This window comes from Mustela erminea, chromosome 15 (genome assembly GCF_009829155.1).
Source record: "Mustela erminea isolate mMusErm1 chromosome 15, mMusErm1.Pri, whole genome shotgun sequence".
NCBI lineage: Eukaryota > Metazoa > Chordata > Mammalia > Carnivora > Mustelidae > Mustela > Mustela erminea.
In genome coordinates this window covers 74251568-74273292 of record NC_045628.1, presented here as the reverse complement: position 1 = coordinate 74273292, position 21725 = coordinate 74251568, and the positions used below count along the sequence as shown (strand labels likewise).

Genomic DNA, 21725 nt, shown 5'->3' with positions numbered 1-21725 from the left:
AATACTGCATTAAAATATTGTTTATCCCAATTACTAGGTTTTTTGGTGTTCTTTTCAATTTCTCCCCAGATGCCAGTGAGACTCACTTTTTTTCTCACCTGGCCCTGCTCTGGGGAAGGGAAGTGACATTCCTTAAGGCATTAGTGGGTGTGGCTTGCGGCTGTGAGACAGGCTTTCCTGTGGGGAAGACTTGGATCTGAATCTCAGCCGCAGCTGTGTGACCTCAGACAGGTCATTAACCTCTCTGAACCTCAGTTTCATTCTCTGTAACCTGGGGCCAATAAATTCCTGTTGGTAGGGTTTGCTGTGAGGGCGAAATTAACCAGTGTGATGTCATCACAAAGGGTAACTCAGGGCCTCATGTGGGGCCAGTGGCCAATAGAGGGCCACTGTTTCCTGACTGGGGGGCTGTGCCAGGCATGTCTGGTCACACACCAGGCTCAGAGGGCAGACAGACACGGCTATCACGCCACGGTCCTTGCCCTGGATCTTTAGTTTCCTGTGGCTCCTGGTCTCCTTCTCTTCTTTTCAGGTGCGAATGAACCCTGGCAGCCCAAGGAATGGGTGACGGAGGGGGAGGGTGGGGTGAGGGCGACCGTTCTGCCTCTCCTGCTGCCCACCCCACCCCTGCCACCTCCCCCAGGCTCCTGCACACCATTGTCTGGCTCCTCAGGCATCCTTGTCCCTGCGGCACACAGAAGGCCCCTTTGTCTGGGCCGCACCTGACTGCCAAGGCGGAGGTGGGGACGGCGCTCCTGGCATGCAGCCAGGGCACTTTCAGCAATAACAACATTAGTCATGCCTCTTCCAGAAACTGCCTCATAAACCGTTTCTGGGTCTGGGTGGCCCTGGGCAAGTGTTTTTCATTTCCTTTCTATGTTGATTTTTAAATGCAGGCTGCTCTTTGGTGCCAGAGACTCACTGGGTCAGTCTGGGGTCCGCCCAACCATGCTCTGGCCCTTTGGGAGGGTCACCACGTTGGCCCCGGGCAGAAGCGAACCTGAGCTGCCACAACCACCCTGGGGAACTGAAGGCTCTAAACATGAATGCAAATCTCCAGGGTCCCCCTCTAGGTTCTTTGGCGAATCGTCTTGGAGCGAGCTCCTTTGCCCCAGGAGCATGGTGCCGCTCCGTGGGTAGGCACTGGGCTCTTCCTAGCTGCAAGGGGGCTCAGTGTTACCCGGTTTCCTGGTCATCTCCAGGCTACCATCAGGAGGGAGAGGATGGGCACACCAGGAGTAAAGCTACTTGCTCATCATGTCAGAATGGGATAGCCCGAGGGCGCCTGGGTGGCTCAGTGGGTTAAAGCTTCTGCCTTTGGCTCCGGTCATGATCCCCATGTCCTGGGATCCTGGGCTTTCTGCTCAGCAGGGAACCTACTTCCCCCCACCCCCTGCCTGCCTCTCTGCATACTTGTGATCTCTGTCAAATAAATAAATAAAATCTTAAAAAAAAAAAAAAAAAGAATGAGACAGCCAGGAACTAGATGGGGTGTGGGGGAGTGCTCCTGGCATTGGGGATGGGGGCATGGGGAGCTGGCAGGTTGAAGCCAGGTTGTCAGCATGCTGACTGAGGGGGTCTTTAGGGTGGTTCCTAGACGTCTGTGTTTTCCTCTTCTCCCGGGCATGTGGTGGGGTGGTGTTTTCTTATCTTGAGGAGCTTGGGCATTTGCATGGAAGTGAGTGTGTCACTTCTGAGTGTAAGTTTTTAAAAGCCTATGCTTTGCTTTGCACCATTCTTTTCTTTTGCCATGGCAACTGGCAGTGTCCTAGATAGGGCCTCCCCCTCCTGCTACCCCCCTTCCATCAGTCTGGGTCCTGGAGTGAGGACATGAGAGGCTGACGCTGGGGGTTGTTTGCTACCCTCAGCAAGACCCAGCCCTTCTGGACTGCTGCACTGACCCGCCCCTCCCAGCAACTTAGGGCCGTGGCGACAGGCAGCAGAAATAAAATTTCCTGTCCTCTTATAAACCCGCAGCGTTTCCCTTTTCAAGGGTGTTGAAGGAAGTCTCTGCCGTGGGTCAGAAGGCATCCTGGATGTGTGGCAGGCTTGGCTTGCCACATGTCCCCATCTTGGCCATGTTTGAAAACTTAGATGAAATATTATTTACACCATGAAGCCTTCCATAAATAGGGGAGACAGGTTTAGCACATAAAACCCCAAGACGCACAGTTAAATTTGATTTTCAGATAAACAATGCTGAACAACGCATAATTTTTCAGCTTAAGTATGTCCTAAGCAATATTATGCTTAAAAAAACCACATTGTTTATATGAAATGCAAATTTAACTGGGCATCTTGATTTTTACATGGGAATCCTATCTATAAAACTTTCTTTCGTCTAAACTTCATACCATTTTATCTATTTATCACTTTCTATCTGTGATAATCACAGCCCCATTTTATGTGTCCCATTGGACTTTGGGCTTTTTGAGGGCACACCCATGTCCGCGGCCCCACTGTTTCTTCCATGGCACCAAACCCCAAGACCCTCACAAAGCACAGGGATGAACTCAATGAAAAAGTTGGCTTTGAAGTGGCAAAAAGCTCTTAGAAGAACTGAAAGAAAAAAAAAAAATCAAAAGTACAAAGTATTAGACATTTGTGTCCTTTTCCATTTTCCTGCTTCCTTTCAAATGTTAGCAGAATCCAGCATTTAACATCTTCCTGTGACCGTGGTTCGAGCATCTGGGATGAAAAGGCTCACATTTTTTGAGGTGGTGTTCATCATTTCCAAGCAGACCTGTTGCAGGAAACAGAGTCCTTCCTCCAGGGTCCCTTTACTGTTCTGGGAAAGTGCCCTGCCCCCAGGGGCATGGGGGCTGGGGGAGGGGTGGGAGGTGCCCATTGAAAGTGGGAGGTTTTCCTGAGTTTCCAGCCCCTAGATTGACTCCCAAGGCACCTCTGCAGACGCAAGTCCTCCTAGACAACCTTGAGAATGAAGCCATGGACAACCAGAGCAGGCAGACTCCGCCCAAGGGCCAGAACCCTCGGTGGGGTGCCCAACTCCCCTTTCAACCTTGCAAACCCATGTGGGCATCACTGAGGTTCTGCAGGTTGGACATTCACCAGCATCTGCCTTTTAGCCCTTAAGGAAGTGTCAGCATCCTGAGGGCAGATGTTTCTTGCTTCTCACTGCCAAGACACGGCTTCATGTTTATCTCACTTTTCCTTCTCGGTTTGGGCTCAGGGCGAGGAAGTACATGACTCTTCTGAGCTGTAGCTCTTCATCCTCCTGTCACAGAAGCCTAATGGGCCAGAGATTCTCTCCCCACCCCTTCCCTTGCTAGCCCCGTTCTCCCACAGTTCCCGGGACAGTGTAGGGAAGGATAAAACTGACCCACCTTGCAGAATCGCCTGCAATCTGTGACTACTAACTAGAGCAGCTAGTAGTAGCCAGTACAATACCTCCAACCCAAGGGAGAAGAGTCAACTTTCGTAAAAGTGTGGACAGCCAATGCATGTCTCTACATTGTGATATCTTCCCCAGATTCATTGCAGTTTAGTTCTCTCCCATCTCCATAACAACCTGTATCCCAGAATAAGCAGAGAGAGCCATAATCAACAGAACTGGAGTGGGGGATGCTCTTGGTATTTCTGTACAGGGGTTTCTCATCTTCTTCTTGTAGGTCCTTGAGGTTTGACCCTTGCGTGCAGTCCCTCAAATGGTCCCAGGTGGATGTAGGGGTTCCCAACATGCTTGGCACTTGGGTCCCTGTGACAACATCCCAACAGCTAGGTTCCAACAGCCAAGATGCATGCGGCATGCATGTATCACACATGCACAGGGCAAACAGCAGGCTACAGAGCCCCTACAAAGAGAGCACGGGAAGTTGAGATTAGGATGTGAGCGCGGAGAAGAACACCAAGGATGGCCATGCCTCGTGTCAGGGCTCTGGATCTCCCCCAGTTCCAGCTCCCAGTTTCTTCTGAATTTTCCTTTTCCTTCCTGCATTGTGCAGATGGTCCTGGACCTCTGACCCAGAACAGCTCAAGCATGGGACAGACCCATCCCCTTGGATTTCTCGGTAGAGAACCAAATACACAAAAAATTCTCCTGAAATGAGGCCAAAAATGCCTACATGGCAGCAACACACATCAGATTATGGAAACACAAATAAGCTTTCCGTGCTTAAGAGTTCTCTCGGCCATTTTCACCACTGGCCTCTGGCCTTCCACGTGTCGCCTGCCTGCTCGAGGGTCCTCCCCTCTGGTTTCATCCTGCCCCAGACTCCTGCTCCTGTGATGCTGTGACCAGGAGGGGCCCCCGAGGGGAGGGCTTTTGACATTCTGCTCATGTTCTGTCTTGACTTGGGTGATGGTTACATGGGGAATTGCTTTTTAATCATTTTTTAAACTGAACATATATGACTTGGTCACTCTTCTAGATGTACAATACATCTTACATACACACACACATACACACACACAAAAGAAAGAAAGGAAAAATGCCTGTTCATTTTGCATGTAGTGTGGTCTGGTTATCTCTTGTTTACTTCCTTTTAACGACGTCTTAGAGCCTAATCTTCTACTCCAAAGTAGTTTATCTACTTATTTTGCTAAGTGTAGGCAGTTCTTCCCTGAAGGGGAATGTCTTAAAGTAAGATAAGAAAAAACTTCTTAGCAGGATGGGCTCCACCCGGTTTTGACAATCGCCAGGGTCGGGCGGGTCGGAATGTGGGGCGTAGGGGGCAAAAGGCAAGAGACAGAGATGAAGAGGTCAGCTGGGCTCAGACTGAAGGGCCCCGCAGACCGGGCTGTGCCGCTTGCATCTTGTCTTAGGGATGGAGGAGGCGCAGATCTCAGCGGACGTACACCCAGATGGACCAGATCCAAGGCTAAGATGGGAGGCCCGTTAGGAGGGGATGTGATGAGTTCAGGTGGGAGAGTAGTCATGCGCTGGCAGGATGGGGTGTGGAAGGGGATGGACAGATCTGTGCTTCGGGGATAGAGTGTGCAGGACTGGGTGACCCATTCGGCGTGGCGTGGAGGGGAGAGGCAGGAGCCTGGGATACTGTCAAGTTTCCAGCTGGTCCTGTCACTCTCCGGAGGGAGACGGGTGGGGGCCGGGGTGGGGGGCGGGTGGCGGACCGGTGGGCATGCACATGCGGAATGCAGAGGAAATGGGGATTGGAGACTCTCCTTCAGACCCCCAAGGCAAATAGAACAGACTTCTAACTCTTTCTTTTCACTCATCTTGAGATCAAAATCTGCCATCTGGTTAGTGAAGATGACAAGGCAATCCTGCCCTCTGGTCTCTATCACCATTCTAGGCAGCTACGGAAGTGGAGAAAAGGCAAGAAAGGGAAGAAGGAGAAAAGAAAGGAGCCTGAGGCAGTACAGGCAGAGGAAGGGGCAGGAGAAGCAGGGGAGGCGGAAGAGGAAGAGGGGGCGGGGGACGTGGGTTCAGTGGAAGAGGGGTGGGTACCAGCTGCGGTGCCTGCCATAAGCTGCAGTTCTTTCCACAGAAGTTTCTCTCGCTCATTCATTAATTCATTACGTCATCCACTCATTCAGGAACTGTTGCTTGAGTGCCTACTATGTGCAGGCTCTGTGCATAGGCCCCGCGGAGGTTCCCGGATAATCAAATCATATGAGGCTCCAACTCAGGTGGAGTTTATAACGTGGTAAGCAAGGCAAATAAGGGGCAACTAAATACAAATTAAATAATTTTGGTAAGGGCCATCTATAAAGGAAGAGTAAAGAAGGCTATGGGAGAACAACAGGGGGTACTGAATTTAGGGGTGTGTGTGTGTGTGTCTGTCTGTGTGTGTGTGTGTGTGTGTGATTCTTTAAGGCAGAGTCAGGGAAGTCTTCCTAATGAGAGGATAAAAATTTCCCAGCCAGGCTGTGATAGTCAAAATAGGTAATAACGACCCAACCCCAGATCTGTGTGGCTTAACATTCACTTGGCTGAGGGTCTCCGTAACTCTTTGGGGCAGCTGCCCTCCACATGTGGCTCAGTGGGTCTAGGAGGCTTTGATCTTAGAGCCCCCCCCCCGCCCCACCATGTTAACTTGTCTTCCAAGGGCACTGGGGCTGGAAACAGAGCAGGCAGAAAGGCGCTCCAGTTCTGAATGCTTCAGAAGTCTCGTGTGTCACTGGTATTTCACTGCCAAGGCAAATCTCATGGCCGTGCCTGATTTCAAAGAGACATGAGCCTGGAAAGAGAGAGAACCAGAGATCTTGGTGAGGGCCAGTAACATCTACCACCTAGATCAGGAATGGGGAGCAGGGCTTTCCAGGTGGGAAAGGAAAGATAGAGTGGATGGAGCGTTGTGAGCAAAGGTAAAGCAGAGAGAATTGATTGGAAGTATGGTCAGCCTCAGGTCTTATACAGGAAGGAGTACGTGTTCTATCCTAAGTACACATGAATGCTTTAAAGGAAGGAATTCTGGGTGTATGGTCCATTGGTTAGAAAAGTGTTTGGGGCTATTATATGGAGAAATAGAAGTAGAGATTATTGGAATTGTCCAGGCTAGAAATGATAGTGGCTCAGAGTAGGGTGGTAGAGAGCAAGAAAGCCGATACGATGGGGAGATATCTTGGTGGTAGAATTGGTGACATTGGGGGTTAGATTGGAATGGAAGAAGAAGGGTCAAGGATGACAACACATTTTCTGGCTTAAGCGACTTCATGAATGGAGATGCCACATATGAAGACAGGAATAGACTGTAAGCGCGTGTGTGTATGTGTGCGTGCGCGTGCGTCCGTGCGCATATTTCCAGGGAGGCTTAGGGCTCTGTTTGGTACAGTGCGGGGAGAGCTACCTCTGGAACACCCAGGAGCTGCCAGGTGGATAGCTGCATATAACATCTGGATCTCTGTGGTATCTAAATGCAAGGTGAGCAAAGCTCTCTGTTGCACCTGTAGAGAAGCAGGAGACTTGAACACAACACTGGATTCTCTCCTCTCACTCAGAGGCCAAGTGCAAATGTCACTGCCTGTCTTGAACATAGCGCCTTCACAGGAAACTTGGGGCACAGTAAGGCCAATGGAGATGACTGCCCTTGAAAGAAAATTGATTAGACCCAGTTTTTAGGAAGAGAGGGCGTGCCATACCAAGCAGGGCCACACAGGGAAGCACCAGGGTTGATCAGGAGACAGAGGGAGGAGGGGAGAGAACTGGAGGGCAAGGGTCTTCATGGTAGTTTCCATTGGAAGGAACAGGTAAGGCACAGGAAGCAGGTTTAGGATTGGCTAGTTTGAGTAATTTCGACAAGCTTGGGGGCATACAGCTGTCCCTAGTTGTCTGATACTTGGCTCTGGGGTGATTGGTATAGGTGGATTGTGGCCCAGAGTGTAGGGCCCCAATAACAGAAGGTGAGAAGGTGTGGGTTCTCATTAGCTGGTTTGCACTTGAGATGCATGTTCCTGGGCTGGTTCCCTAGCTCTAGGACTTGATTAGCCCTGGGAGTGGTGATCAGTCTCTCTAGGGCCAGCAAGGCCACACATGTCAAAGCATCAAAATGCAGAAAAATAAAAGACACGTTAATGAACTGCCCACTTGTGTAACAGAATCCCACAGTGCACCCCTAAAGTTCAACCATGCTTAGAGGAAAAATGTCTAATGACATTTGAAAAGTATTTGTGAGCTGTGTTGTTAATAGATATCCTAACATACCTACCACCCAACACTTTCCTTAGTCATCTGCTCCGAGAGCTACATGTAAAGACAGGGAATACACAGCTCCCCACTCCATCCCCAGCCCACCCCTCTCCCAGTGCCATAAAACAAGAACCTATTTTGGCCTCAGTGACTCTGTAAATGAAGTCAGCACAGGACACTCTTATGAATAGAAGGCAAAAGCCTCGGTTTTATATTTAATTTTAATGTGCTCTTCTGAGAAGTGTTATATTCCTGAGGGAGAGAGAGAGAGATGGGTTGCCTGGGAGACACGGTCCTCAGGCCAGAATCTCTGTTGTCTACGAAGTAGCGTGGACATTACAGAAAGTTACCATACGATGGAATGATTGGAGAAGAGATCGCTTGACTAGAAGAAGGCGTTGGGGAGGCAGATGCATGGGCGGGAACACGCCTGCGCGTTCTCGCCGTGCGCGCCAGATGGCGGGGCTACCCCTCTCCTGACGCCCAGCGGCTCCTGAGCCGGTCACACACACTAAGCAGGTCAAGGTGTGTTCCTGCCGGACAATGGTGCAGCTGTTCACTCTCCAGGAGCAGGGGGCGTGGCTTCTCATCGGCTTGCTACAAGGGTTTCTGCTCGTTCAGGAAGTGCTGGCCCTTGGCCCTGGGTTCCTCTGCCGCTGTTCCCCCCACCCTCCAAGGGGTACTCATCACCTATCCAGGCGCATCACGTTGCTCTGCAGACTCGGGGCGGGGAACTGGTGTAGAGATGCTGACGCACTGTGAGGTGAGGCTGCTGTGAATAACACTCTCTCATCTCTGATCCAGAGACCCATGTCTTCTGTCACATTCCCGAAACGTCTGTGCTCGTGGAAGGAGGTAAAGTCGCAGCCGCTTGGTGGGTCTTGACACGAGAACGCAGCTATTGTTCTGAAGTGTAACTAGTGTGTGTTACAAAGCAGTCATCGGGCCCCTAACAAGGGAACTTGTGGTTTGGGAGAAGGACACCTGGTAATGAACACTAATGGCTCCTTTAACAAAGGACACCAGCTTCTACTTAATTTGGATCTTAGGCTGTTGGGTGTAAGATGACATGAATCTGAAAGAAAGAATCAAAACGCGGTCAGAACGCTCTTTTCTTTTTTAAGCGTTTCTTGTGATTACAATGTTCTTGGCAGAATAAAGATGCTTTGTTTTAAAAATGAAAACTCCTATGGCAAAGAGTCTCGCTAGAAAGGCAGAATGTAAGCTTAGGAACCTTCCATGGCGCGATTTTGCTGAAATGCAAGTAGGCTTTTGGACAGGTAGCTGTCTTTGGGGTGAATTCCAGTTGAAGCCAGGAGGCACGGGTCCCTCAGTCATCGTCCTACCCAGGTGCACCCGCCCCCACATCTGGGCAGTTTCTTGGAGAGGGTGTTGGCCCTGGCTGGACGGTGGGCTAGCCCAGGGCCGACCTGCACCCTTCCCAGCTGCAGCGGCTGTCAGTTAACAGTGACGCAGTCTCTCTCTCTCAGGCGGAGTGTGCACGACGCCTGCTAAGTACGGTGAGCAGAACACACACAACCCCTCATTTCCCTGCGTCTCTTTCAAGCGCTTCTCCCTTGCACCCGTGTTCAATTTTAGCCTCAGCGGTGTGTCCTTAGACACAAGCATCTCACAATGCTCCTCGTGTGGGCATTTGATGATTGTGATGGTGCTCACACCCTTTCCCTTGACAGTCTCCGTCTCTGACCTGCTAGTAAGGGAGTCTTCATCCCGTAGTCTTCCCCAAGTTCAGAGTGAGGGCAGCCGGGTCGGTGTCTGGGTCCTGTTTGGGCTGTGATAGAGTCCCACAGCCTGGGTGACTTAGGAAGAGCAATGGAAGTCCAAGATCAGGGTGCAGCATGGTTGGTGGGAGCCCTCTTCCAGATGCCAGGCTTCTGGCTGTATCCTTGCAGGCTCACAATGGCTATGGGGGCGGGGAGCTCTCCGGGGCCTCTGGTATGAGGGCACCCATCCCCTTCCGGAGGACTCTACCTTCGTGACTTAGGCACCTCCCAAAGGTCTCACCTTTAAATACCATCCCCTTTGGAGGGTTAGGATTTCAACATATGAATTTGGAGGGACACAAACATTCCAGCCGCAGCAGTAGGAGACTGGATGTTTGTTGGACTTCTGCATATCTTTGCCGGGGAACAGACAGACAACTGGAAGCATGCAGATCCCTGTGAGCCTGCCCTGTGGCCCTTGACTGCTGGGGAGAGCAGAGCTGCAGAAGCAAAAGAGGACAGGTGTGGCCGCTCCAGGGGGACTCCCGAGACTGGATAACCTTGGCACAACAGGAAGTGCCCTGTGTGGGCCAGGAATGCAAAGTGCGCTCGGTGTCTGCACCCAGCACAGTCTGTCTCTGTCGGCTTTGTCAGGCTTCTCCTATCCTCCCGAGGGTATGCGTCCCCATCCTGGGACCCCCGCCTGACGTCTTGCTCAGGACCTCCTGTTCCGCTTGCTTCTTAGTCACATCTCCCATTTCTGAGGCTCTGTTTCTGTCCTTTTGTTCTTTCTATTTCTTTTTATGGTCTGGTTTGAGTTCTTTGTGCACCCATATATATGTGTGAATCATAAATTAAAAAAAAGATTTTTTTTAATTTAATGCAATGGGCAAAAAGCCCCAGAGTAGCTTAGAAACACACAAGCGTACTTGGCCCATTGCCCACTCGGTGTCTTACCCAGTCCTGCGACAATCCTAGGCAGAATTAGCAGACTCATTTTACAGGTAAGACACTGAGGCTCACAGAGGTGAAGGAAGTGGCCCAGGGTCACACGGGGGTGTGCGTGGAGCTCACACTCCTTATCCCCCAAGAGTGGCAAGAGGGACGTGGGCACCGAGTAGTAGGAACAGCATGGACTTCGGAGCCACACACTCACGAGAGTGTCTTGACCCCTTCACGTACCGGCCCTGTGACTTGGTCTCCCTGGGGTTAACAACAGCAGATCTCAGAGGGTCACTGCAAGGTCCTGGAATGGGACAGCCAATGCCCACACAATGTACACCCCACCCCCCCATCTCCTCTGTTCTCCCCTTGCTAAGCCCACCCACTTTCATCACCTCCTTGTGCCTCAACACACCAAGTGGGCTCTACCTGAGGGCCTTTGCTTGTCCTGTTTCTCTGTCTGGGGCTGCGTGTCCCCAGATGCACAAATGGTTCCCTCCCCACTTCCTCTTGGTCTGTAATCAAGCATCAGCCTCTTGGCAAAGGGTTCCCTGACCTCTGTTCTTAAAATCTCAACTTTTTCCCAGCCACTCGCAGTCTTCATCCTTTATTTGCTCGATAGGACATGCAACTCTCCGATATCATACATACCACACTAATTCTTTTTGTCAGTTTTTCCCGGTTAGGAAGCAAATTCCACGAGATCACACAATTTTGCGTTTTTGCTCACTGACGTACCCTCGGCTCCTTGAACACCGCAGACAATAAATATTTGTCAAGGAAATCAGTATTATTATTATTCTCCCTTTCTTTTTGCATGGTCCTGGATCAAGACCCCTCAAAACAACAGAAAGAAAACCAAAGAACCTCTTCTGTGCCTGGGCAGTCCTCAGCCACCTCACGAGGGGCTCAGGGATTTCTCTGTGAGTAGAATTTCTGCAGTTTCATTCTTTTCCCTTCTTCTCTTTGACATATTTCAGTGGTGCATGCTGGGTCAGTTGTTCTGAGTCCTAGAACTGTTCTGGAGCAGAATGGAAATTTGGAGCGCAGACTGCGGACGGGAAGACGCATCACAGGGCACCGTGGGATTGCCTGGCTGGGCCACCTCAGTCTTGGCGCTGAACGTGTCTGCCTATTGTCTCTGGTTTCACTCCTTCCTTGGGTCCACTGTCTAGATCCAGCTGAGTTCCTGATTGTGTAGCCTGGCTGCTCATGAGAAAGCTTAAATCCACCTGGTTTCTCCAGATCCTGGTCCTGAGTCTGGACTAGAATGTTCTCAGGACAGCTCTGGCCCCCTGAGAGACAACATTCTCCCCACATAACAATATCCCCCCAATGAATGTCTTTCTGAGATTCTCATATCCTTTTTATGGTAACCTTTGATTTCAAGCATGTCTAACTGCCTATTCTAAATATTTCTAATCACTAATGTGGCTTCCCTGCTGCCAGTCAGATTATCTTCATTCGTGAATTTTGATCTGGTGAATCAGCTTTCTTTCTTTGCTTTTTTTTTAAAGATTTTATTTTATTTAAAGATTTTATTTTATTCATTTGAAAGAGAGAGAGACAGACAGAGCGTAGGGGTGGGGTAGAGGGAGAAGCAGGTTCCCCACTGAGCAGGCAGCCCCCTGTGAGGCTCCATCCCAGTATCCGGGGATCGTGACCTGAGCCAAAGGCAGAGGCTTAACCAACTGAGCCACACAGGCACCCCAAAAGATTTAAAGTCATTTCTATACCCAAGGTGGGTCTCCAGCTCACAACCCCAAGATTAAAAGTTGCGGGGTCTGCTGACTGAGCCATCCAGGCATCCCACAGTGAGTCAGCTTTCTTGTTTCTTTTTATCCATGAAGTGTGTGTGTGTGTGTGTGTGTGTGTGTGTGTGTGTGGCATTTTGGCATACAATTCCCCTAGAAAACACACATAGGGTTCTTCTTCACTCCATTTTTGTTGGGAGGCTGCATCTCTCCTTCCACAGCGCTCTGTGTATATGGTCCAACTGAAGAGAGTCTTTTCAATGGCTTTTGCCATAGATGTCTGACCCTTCTTCTGCTGGCGATGCCCCCAACTCCTGCCACAGGATTGTACATTTCCACCCTATTGCTCTCAGTCTCTGCCACGGAACGCAGGACGCAGTGTGACTGGGGTCCCTGTTTTGAGCAGCAGCTTTCAGCAGACTGGCTGGTCTGCCGGTCTTCCTTCTCTCTTCGCTTTGGCAACAAGAAACTTCTCTGTCAGACCGATTCCCTGGGTGAGATGGTGTGGAGCCGGGCCACAGCCAAATGGTGATGAGCATGTAGCGTGAAAGAGGAAAAACCCTATATTTTATCATGAGAACAAAGAATAGAGAAAGGCAGAAAGAAGAAGGGTGAGAACATCCTGGGAAGCCTCTCTGAGGCTCCTGGAGCTGGCCTGGTTCATGCCTTCTTAAAGCCTAATCCTTAGAGTCTATAAAATAATTCATTGTTTTTCTAATAAACTTCCTGTGTTATATGTTTTTAATGTTTGCGTGAGTTGGGTTCTACTACTAATAAGAGTAGTGAAAATGATACTGACACTAATAATGTAGTTAAACTAAATGTTTACCATGTGCCAAGTACTTCATACTTAGACAACTTTTATTCCTACAGTAACCCACTTTACAGATGAAGAAACTGAGGCACGAACGGAGAGGTTAATTAACTCATCCAAATTGCCCAGCCAGTGAGTAGCAGAGCCAGGATTTGTACTTGAAATCTGACCCCAGGCCTGTACCCTCGACCATAGGATACAGGATCTCTCTCTAAAAGAATTATGGTGGTCCTTTCATGAGAAGCCTCCCAGCATCTTTCGTTTAGGGCAAACCTTCCCACATCATTAACTTGTATGTGGCTCTATATTTGCTCTGATCTTAACCATGGAGGACCATATAGAAGAAGGGCAGACATCATCTGTGTCTCCCCCCACACCAAGCTATCTTTGGATTCTAGATCAAGACATAGAAAAGGAAAGAAATTCCATGAAAAGGACGTATCGCCACCCTTATTGAGCCCATTGTCCCAGAGGTGTATTCTTCTGGTGATGGGATACTGGTCTACTGCCAAACCCTATTAAAGGCAAAGCCATAAGTAAAGTAAACTTAAATTGTATTTCGGTTTTCCATGCCTCTGTTGCTCTAGTTCCCACCCCTCCTCATGTGGCCAAAAGTTTTTGTAGCATTGAAAATCAGAGGAGGAAAGGAATTACACCAGACAGGACGAAAGGGGGTTCGGCTCTCCTTTAAGGTGTTGAAGAATTCTATCTCATGCAAATACTAATAAAGGTCTTGGTTACAAATAAAAGCCTTCACATTGGCTCTGATATAGAGAGACGTCGTCCTGAGCCCCCCCTTGATGTCTGAGTGAGGATGAGAATTCTGGTCGCGTTCACGGGGCTCTTTATTAATAGCTTTCTGTGGCAGCCAAATTCGTGATGAAGCAATACCCTCTGGCCAAGACAGAGACACTTTCAGAGGCACAAACAGTCAGCAGCTGGCTCAGAAGGACCCGGGGTATTGGATCTGGACACCGAAATAGGTAATATTGGATGTCCTAATATTCTCTCACAATATGGGAGAAATTAGATGCACTTTTGCCAGGTGCCCAAATAGCTCTGAATAAATTAAAAATAAGAATCTTTTTAGTATATTGAGTACTCTCTGTGGCAGGGACTCGGGTAAGTGTTACAGTTACTTCATTTTCATGCTTGATGATGGTTAGTTTAAGTCTTGGCTTGGCTAGGCTCTGGCACCCAGTGACTTAATCAAAGACAAATCTAGGTGTCGCCATGAAGGTACTTGGTAAATATGGCTAACACCTACTATCAATCGTGGGGTTTTTTGTTTTGTTTTATTTAATTTAATTAATTAATTAATTAATTAATTTTTTAGAGAGAGAGTGCAAGGGGAGGGGTAGAGGGAGATGGGGAGGGGGAGAGAGAGGTGAGGAGGGGGAGAGGGAGGTGGAAGAGGGGGAGAGAGAGAGAAAAGTAAATCTCAAGCAGACTCCATGCTAACCACAGGGCCCGACATGGGGCTCGATGCCACGACCCTGAGAGCATGACCTGAGCCAGACACCTAACTGACTGAACCACCCGACACCCCTGCTGTTAGTGGATTTTTAAGCAAAGGGAGATTACCCTCCATAATATGGGTGGGTCTCACCAGTTGAAAGGCCTTATGAGCAACAATTGAGGTTTCCTGAAGAAGAAGAAATTCTGCATCAACACTAGCAGCATCAACTCCTGCCTGTGTCTCCAGCCTGCCCTATGGGTTTCTGATTTGCCAGTCCACATACTGTATAAGCTAAAGTCTTCAAAGAAAGCTCTTGATATACATAAAGGAGATAGATAGAGATAAAGATAGTCTGTCTTTCTGGAGAAGCCTTCTAGAAATCCTACAATTATCTCCACTTTGATTCTCAGAGGCGTTGTCATTAGGGAACCTGCCCTGTCACCCAGCTAGCAAGAGGCAGAGGTGGGTCTGTTTGCAGCATCTGTGGTTGAAATGCCACGAGATGTGGTCTTCCCAGGCTCCAGGAAGTGCAAGAAGCCTGGCCAGGGAGTTCTGGAGAAACGAAACGCATGCTGAAGTAGATAGCAAGCCTGCAGCCATTTCCCTGAGGGTTTCCAGGAGTTAAGGCTGAAGACTGACTCTTGAGTCTCAGAAAACCTGCTTCTTCACAGCCTGATGTGGCAAACAAACCCACTTCTGGCCACTGCGTTGCCGTCTTCAACTTTTCTTGCCATGGCTAACTTGGTGTGCGTTCCTGCCAGCCTGGTCCCCCAGTCCCTCTGTCCATACCTGGGCGGCATGTGTCCCCAGCTCAGCTGCTCCACACTTTGTCTAACTGCCTCTCGGCCGCCTGCTCTGCATTCCTGCCCTGAGACGAGACCCTGTGTGGATCTTGCCCCCGGTGAATTCCGGGCATGCAACTCAGGGCTTGGCATATACCTCTACTGGAAGAGCATGTGTTGAAGGAAGTCATGACTGGCTGCTGTGAATGTCATCACTTCGCAGGGTGATTTAAACTTGTCTACAGCCTCCATTTTTGGGGACGTGCTGTCAAGGGGCCAATAGCCCCATGACCCGAGGTTCTAGATCTAGACCCCGGATCTCTGCTGTTGGATTTGCTGTTAATGAATGAATAAATGACCTGCCGTCCATGATCAGAGAAGCCCTGCTCTGCGTCTGCACTGAGCAGGGCGGGCACGGCCGAGAACACCGAGACGCTCCTGGGTCGTCCTCACACGGGAGATCCATGCTCACCGCATGCCCCTTGGAGCTTGCTGTCAGAATCAATACGCTAGGGATGGATTTGCAAAGTCCTGTCACCGACCGTATAATGAGAACAAACCTTCAGAAAATGAGCATTCCTTTAGAAAAGTGGCACTCAGGAGAGAGAGAGAGAGCCGGGCCAGACAAGGACAGGGAGACCTGGGTGTTTATCATGCGACCAGAGTCGGCTGGGGAAATCCCACAGGGCCCAGCGTTGTGGTGTATCATGTGAATTTCATGAGAGAGCGAAAAGAGCACCGACCTGGGAGTCCGATGACCTGGCCAAGTCCTCAACCCTGCAAGCCTTAATTTACTGATGAGGGTCATCGGTCCTTGGGGCCTCATGGATTTCGAGATAAGATTGCCTCAAACCTCCACTTGGACAGCTGGGATGTCCGAAGTCCCCGCTGAGTTTAGGCATTGCTCTGGGCCTCCACTCCCGGTTCTCTCCCCTTCTCCCTTCCGAGACTGCCGCCTCCCTCTCCCCAGACCTGGACCCCGAACTCAGCGTCTGGTTGCTCCCCTGTGCATTCCCCTCTTGCAAGGATCTGTAGGCCACGAGGTGGTGGGCATGTGGGGTCCGCAATTGAGTCCCTTTTCTGCCGGCCCCACTCTCAGAAGGACTGAGGCGGGATCTGTGAACAGGGGCAGCTTCACACCAATGCCATTTTTACCTCTGCCCACCGCCCATGCGACAGCTGAGACCCTGAAACTCCCAGGCGCCCTGCAGCTCCTCACGGCTCTTTCTGTATTGCATACTGCATGGGGCACCGAGTCCTTAATCAATGTGCTCATGTCTTCCAGAGAGTGAGGCTAAGCAGTCAGCCCCCAGACTGCAGGCCTAAAAGACACACCTGGTGCCCACCACCGTCTCGTGCAGAGCACGCTTCCCTTTTCCTCCTCTGACCACAGAGGCCATGCAGGCCCCTCTGGCTTCCCCTTGTCCAAGGGGGAATCTCCACTGGTTTTGGTGATGGTTCTGTTCTCCCAACGTGCTAGATGAATCCCACGGCGGACGCCTCTCCAGGTCAAGCTGGGCTTCCACGGCAGAGGAACGAGTGACTCTCTGGCTCAGGCATCAGCAAACCTGATTCTCGAGCAAGTTCCAGAATGGACCAGCTGTGTGACCTGAAGGCCAGTCTCTGACTTTCCTGAGCATCAGTTTCCACTTAAAATGGCAATGAAGTCATGATTTCCATTTCTTCCACAGCTTGTATGAGGCTCAAATGAGCAAACATATGTGAAAGAACACACTTTATTTCACAAGCACTCTCCATATAAGGTGTTACAAAAACACGAAATACACAGAGGGAGCTTATCTCTAAATTTTCAGATTTGGGATTCTCCCCTTCCTCCCCCCACCAATCTCTGCCTGGAATGGAGGTGTGTTGGAGATGAGCTCAGTTTTTGCCATTTTCAATGAGGGAGACTTGGAATAAAATCTCAAAATTGCTCACATAAGAAGGAAACTGAAAACATTTCTCTGTAGTTAATGCTCAGTTAGATTCTTATCTTAAAGCATTTAAATGTGGTGCCTGAGTTGGGGTGGGTGTTTTGAAATGTTTAAATGACAAGCACTCGGCATTGAGCATCTATGGGGTTTGACATGGTGAGGAAGTCTGTCCATTCTCAGCCAGGCTGTCTGTATGTCTGTCCACTGGACAGTGTCGGTGCTGGCGGCATCAAAGTTAGCCACTGCAGCCAATCCATGTGACTTAGTGGGGTAATCGGCAGGAGGTTTGACTGAGTGTTTAGCTGAGGTGGGGCGCCCATCCTGCATCTCGTTGTTTTTCTCATCTCAAAGGCATGCTACTTGCTGCCCTGAGACTTCTACAAGTCCGTCCCCTGACTCTCAGCGCTGTGTGCAGCATGGTGGTTCTGCCCCGTCTGTGCTGTTTCAGCAGTGACATATTCTGTTCTCTCTCCTCTGAGGATAGGAAATCGAGATCTGGTTTAGACATTACAACTGAGAAGTCCTTTTGATGTCCAAGTAGATAGTTATATATAATATTAGTTATCTCTTCCGTGTAGCGAATGATCTTTAAACTTATTGGCTTACCACAACAAATTTTCAGGATCTCACATTTCCTGGTGTGGCTTAGCTGGGTCCTCTGGCTCAGGGTTTGGGGTCTTTCATAGGACTGTGATCAAGAAGCTGTGTTTTCATCTGAAGTTTCTACTGGGGAGGACGCGATCCCAAACTCACTCAGGTGGCTGTTGGGAGGATCCTGTTCTTGGCAGCTACTGGATTGAGGGCTTCAGATCCTCCCTCACTGCTGGCTGGAAGCCGCTCCCAGTTCCTGGCCACGTGGTCCTCCATAACGTAGCTCACAGCACCACAGCTGGCCTCTGTCACGGTGGGCAGGTGAGAGAGGAAGAAAAGGTCAGCAGGATGGAAGCCTCATCTTGTTGATGGGATCACGAACATCCCATCAATTTGGGGGTCTCCTATTTGCTAGAAGTCACCAGATTCAGCCTCCACTCAACAGGAGCTGGGAGTACCAGGCAGCGGGATCACCAGGGTCACTCTAGAGGCTGCCTTCCACAAGATGCTAGCCGGCTGTTCTGGGAAGAGAGCTGGGTTGCACACAGACACTCATGAGCTTCCAGGCCAGTTAGAAAGGAGGTATCAGGGATCAAAGGTTCAGACTGGAGAAGAGCTCTGAGCCCTGCAGCTTTCAGGAGTTGCCATATGGGAAGGAACAAACCCGAGGAAGAGCGGAGGGCCGGGGAGATCAGATAGGCGGCATGGGCTTGGAATCGACTGGAAACAGGTAAAGCGGAAATGGGAGGGCCTCAAAAACCGTACTGACATATTACTTGGGAGGTCGGGGGGGGGGGGGGGGAAGGGGAGCAAGACACGATTCCCAAATCCTACTCCCAGTGTTTTGCTCTTAAAAACCTTTTTCCTGAAAAAAAAAAAAATCCCTTTCCCAATCCTTGGTGCTCAGCAAACCTTCCTTCACCCTCCCTTTTCTAATCAAACTAAATAATGGAGCAGTGAGGTAGCCATTGGGGCTTCAGAGATACCCCCCGCCCCCCCCGCAGTGTAAGGCTGGCAGGGGATCCTAAAGCTCCTGGAAAATGGGGAAGGAACGAGAGGCCGAGGGCAGGCTGTACAAACCACCTGCACCACAGACTAAGGTTAGCTGCTTCCCAGTCTTTGATCAGTGTGTTTAGGCCTCAGCAGGCAGAGCTGGTTGAGTCAGCATCAGCAAGCTGCGGGAGCAAAGAGTTTGACTTTGCTCTGAGTCCCCCTAGAGCTGAATTCCCAGCCAGGCAGTCAAATGAGAAAAGGTGCAACTAAGCAAATAGAAACAAAGAAGGGAAACCATGACCGCCAGGAAGGGCATTAGCAGCAGTCTGTGGACAACTGTTCCCTGCCTTCCAGGGCATTCCTCCTGCTGAGTGTCCTGGGCATTCATTCACTCATTCATTCATTCATTCATTCAGGAAATAGCTATTGAGCCCCTTCTATGCTTCAAGTCCAGTGGAGGTGCTGGGGTGGGATGGTAAGCAGAAGCTGGCGATGGCCTTGTCCTCGGGGAGCTTATGGTCTAGAAGAGGAGGCAGATGTGAATGATGTGGCTGCACATAAAAATGAGAGGAGTGGTAAAACTCTCTCCTTGACCCAATTTTAGCCAGGCTCTCTGAGCCCTCTCCGTGACAAGGCTTTGACCTGGCCCCTACTCTGTCCTGGCTGGTCCTGCATTGTCCAGTCTTAGCAAGAATCCTGCTGAATTAGTTCAGGGAGACTATCCCACCCTACCCCGAGATCTGCTCTCCCTGGTTTGCCTTCAGCTTGAATCTCGTAAGTCGGTTTAGAAAGAATCCCCCTCCCCCCACCATGTGTCCTCTTAGTAACTTTCCATCCCCTGCCCCCTCACTCAGCTCATTGGCTGTGAACGCCCACTTGTCCTGGTTTGGGGCGTTGGGCCCCAACCCTCTTCCCTATTGTGATTGTCTTTTTTTTTTTTAAGATTTTATTTATTTATTTGACAGACAGAGATCACAAGCAGGCAGAGAGAGGAAGGGAAGCAGGCTCCCCATTGAGCAGAGAACACTATGTGGGCTCAATCCCAGGATGCTGGGATCATGACCTGAGCTGAAGGCAGAGGCTTTAACCCACTGAGCCACCCAGGCGCCCCCCTCCTTTTTCTTTTTTTAAAGATTTTATTCCTTATTGTGATTGTCTTGACACCTATTGCAATAGTCCCAAGTAAGTCTTATTACCATTGTAACAAGGGTCAGAATAATTTTTTCTTTCCCCTAACTGCTGTGACGGTGAACTACTCTGAGCTCTGGAAGCAAATGAAGGGGGGTCTGACCTTATCAGGCAAGTCAAGGAAGGCTTATGGGAGGAAATGATGCTTGAGCTAAGATATTCCGTCTTAAAAATGGAAGGTGAGCGTCAAGAATTATCCGAAACTTGGAAATAAAGCAAGAGGATGACGGTAGGACCAGTCAGGCCAAACTGGAACGTTGTTGAAAAGGCCCGTGAAGAACCATCCACCTCTCTAGAGGAAATACCAAGTTTGACCTACTATGAACTGCTGACCAAGGCCGAAGCTGCGTGAAGTCAGAAGTTACCCTGTAGACAATTGCCAAGGGGAAAACGACTTTTTGTGTGGTACAGATGCAAACAGTTCTGTCCGGTTGAGAAGGCAGCCTAACAGGTTACAGCTGTATCGCCTTATAGGCCGTTAACTTGCTTTGTGTCTAACTTAGCCATCTTATTTCGACATTCTTTTTCCTGAGAGAACATATACATGTCTGTTCCACAAATGCTCTTTGAACCAGTTTTACCATCCTGCTGGTTTCCTCATTAGTGTGTAAAAGATCTCTTCAGCATGTGCTCGGTATGTATTTGTATGAGAGCTATGCTTTTAATGATTTAAACATCATTTAAAAAATCACTTGGACAGGGGTGAGTGGAGGACATCACAGAAGCGTGGTTGGCGCCTCATTACTGGGGACCCAGACCTGGCCTTTGAGGACCCTAAGAAAACTGGGCAAAATCTAGAAAGCGGGAGTTGTGTGTTTGGAGTTCCCGGACTCCTGAGTAGAACAGAACATTACGAAGCTGTCTACACAACAAGGTGACTCAGTGCTAGGACCACACTGTTTCCTGCGTAGCAAGAGTTGGGGGGGGTCTTGGTGTGTATCACCGGGTATAAGTTCATATATCTGCAGGCGCTCCCCTCATATCTGTTCCCTTTCTATTTACTGTTTCTCTTAGTGAGGTTTTTTCTCTCCACCACAAGGTTCAGAGCCCCTGTGTTGCCCTTGGGTCGTCCTTCTCCCTGTCCTTCCTTGGCTACTCCACTCTAAGCTCCATCAATGCCTCCTTCCACCTGTCTCTGGGAGCTGCCCCGTTGTCCCTGTCCCCGTCATCACCACCCACTTCCCGGTGCCTGGAGGCATGAGGACCCATTATAGGATCCTCACGATTCTTCCAGTTTCCAGGTCCTTCCCTCTCCAGTCCGTTCTCATTATGTTTTTGCCAGATTCGTCTTTTTTTTTTTTTTTTTAAAATACAAATCCTGCTTTCCTTTGTCCCATCCCATTTGAAATCCTTGGGGGCATCAGCAGTTGTAACTCAGATTCATTTCTGGCCTGTTGGAAGCTTTATGCACAGGGAAAAGCCAAGTTAGGCGCTGGCTGATTGTGTTTCCTCCTTCCGGGAATCCTCGGGATGTCGTGGTCCCTCCTCCTGCAGGTGTCCCCAGCCAGTGGGCTCAAGACGCAGCTTGCCAAGCCATGAGATCCACTAGTAAATTGGGTAGCCCATGAGTGGGTACTTGATGTACGGACAGCCAGCGTGGGTGGCCCGGCGTAAAGATCTGCCCATCTGGAACAGCTGGTGCTGGATGGAGGCCACTTGGCCAATCTGGTCCTCTCCTGGGAGTCCAACTGCAGACAGAACAGTAGAGGAGAGTCAGCAAGGGGCGGGCGTGAGTCACCCAATCTGACTAGAGTGGCAGCCATAGGGACAAGATGACAACACTGCTAGAGCCACACTGTGCCCTGAATGATCTCTTGGTGTCTTAACCACGTCTTTTATTTCCTGTATTCTGATGCTTTGACATCTGGGGTCTTGCCGGCCCTGGAGGGACTGCCCTTCCCAGGGAGAGCCAAGGCCAGGAAGAGTGCTTTTCAA

The 21725-nt window shown here is 49.9% G+C and overlaps 1 long non-coding RNA gene across 4 annotated transcripts in view; it reads left to right on the top strand.

Moving 5' to 3' along the window:
- Positions 1-8056: 8056 nt before the first annotated feature.
- The window catches only part of LOC116574220, a 32211-nt gene continuing 18542 nt past the window's right edge, over positions 8057-21725 (top strand). The window contains exons 1-4 of one of the 4 annotated variants that reach the window (XR_004279152.1): positions 8057-8464; positions 11109-11198; positions 13699-13826; positions 14713-17692. This is a non-coding gene — a long non-coding RNA (uncharacterized LOC116574220). The other 3 variants (XR_004279153.1, XR_004279154.1, XR_004279155.1) reach the window with 3 other exon arrangements.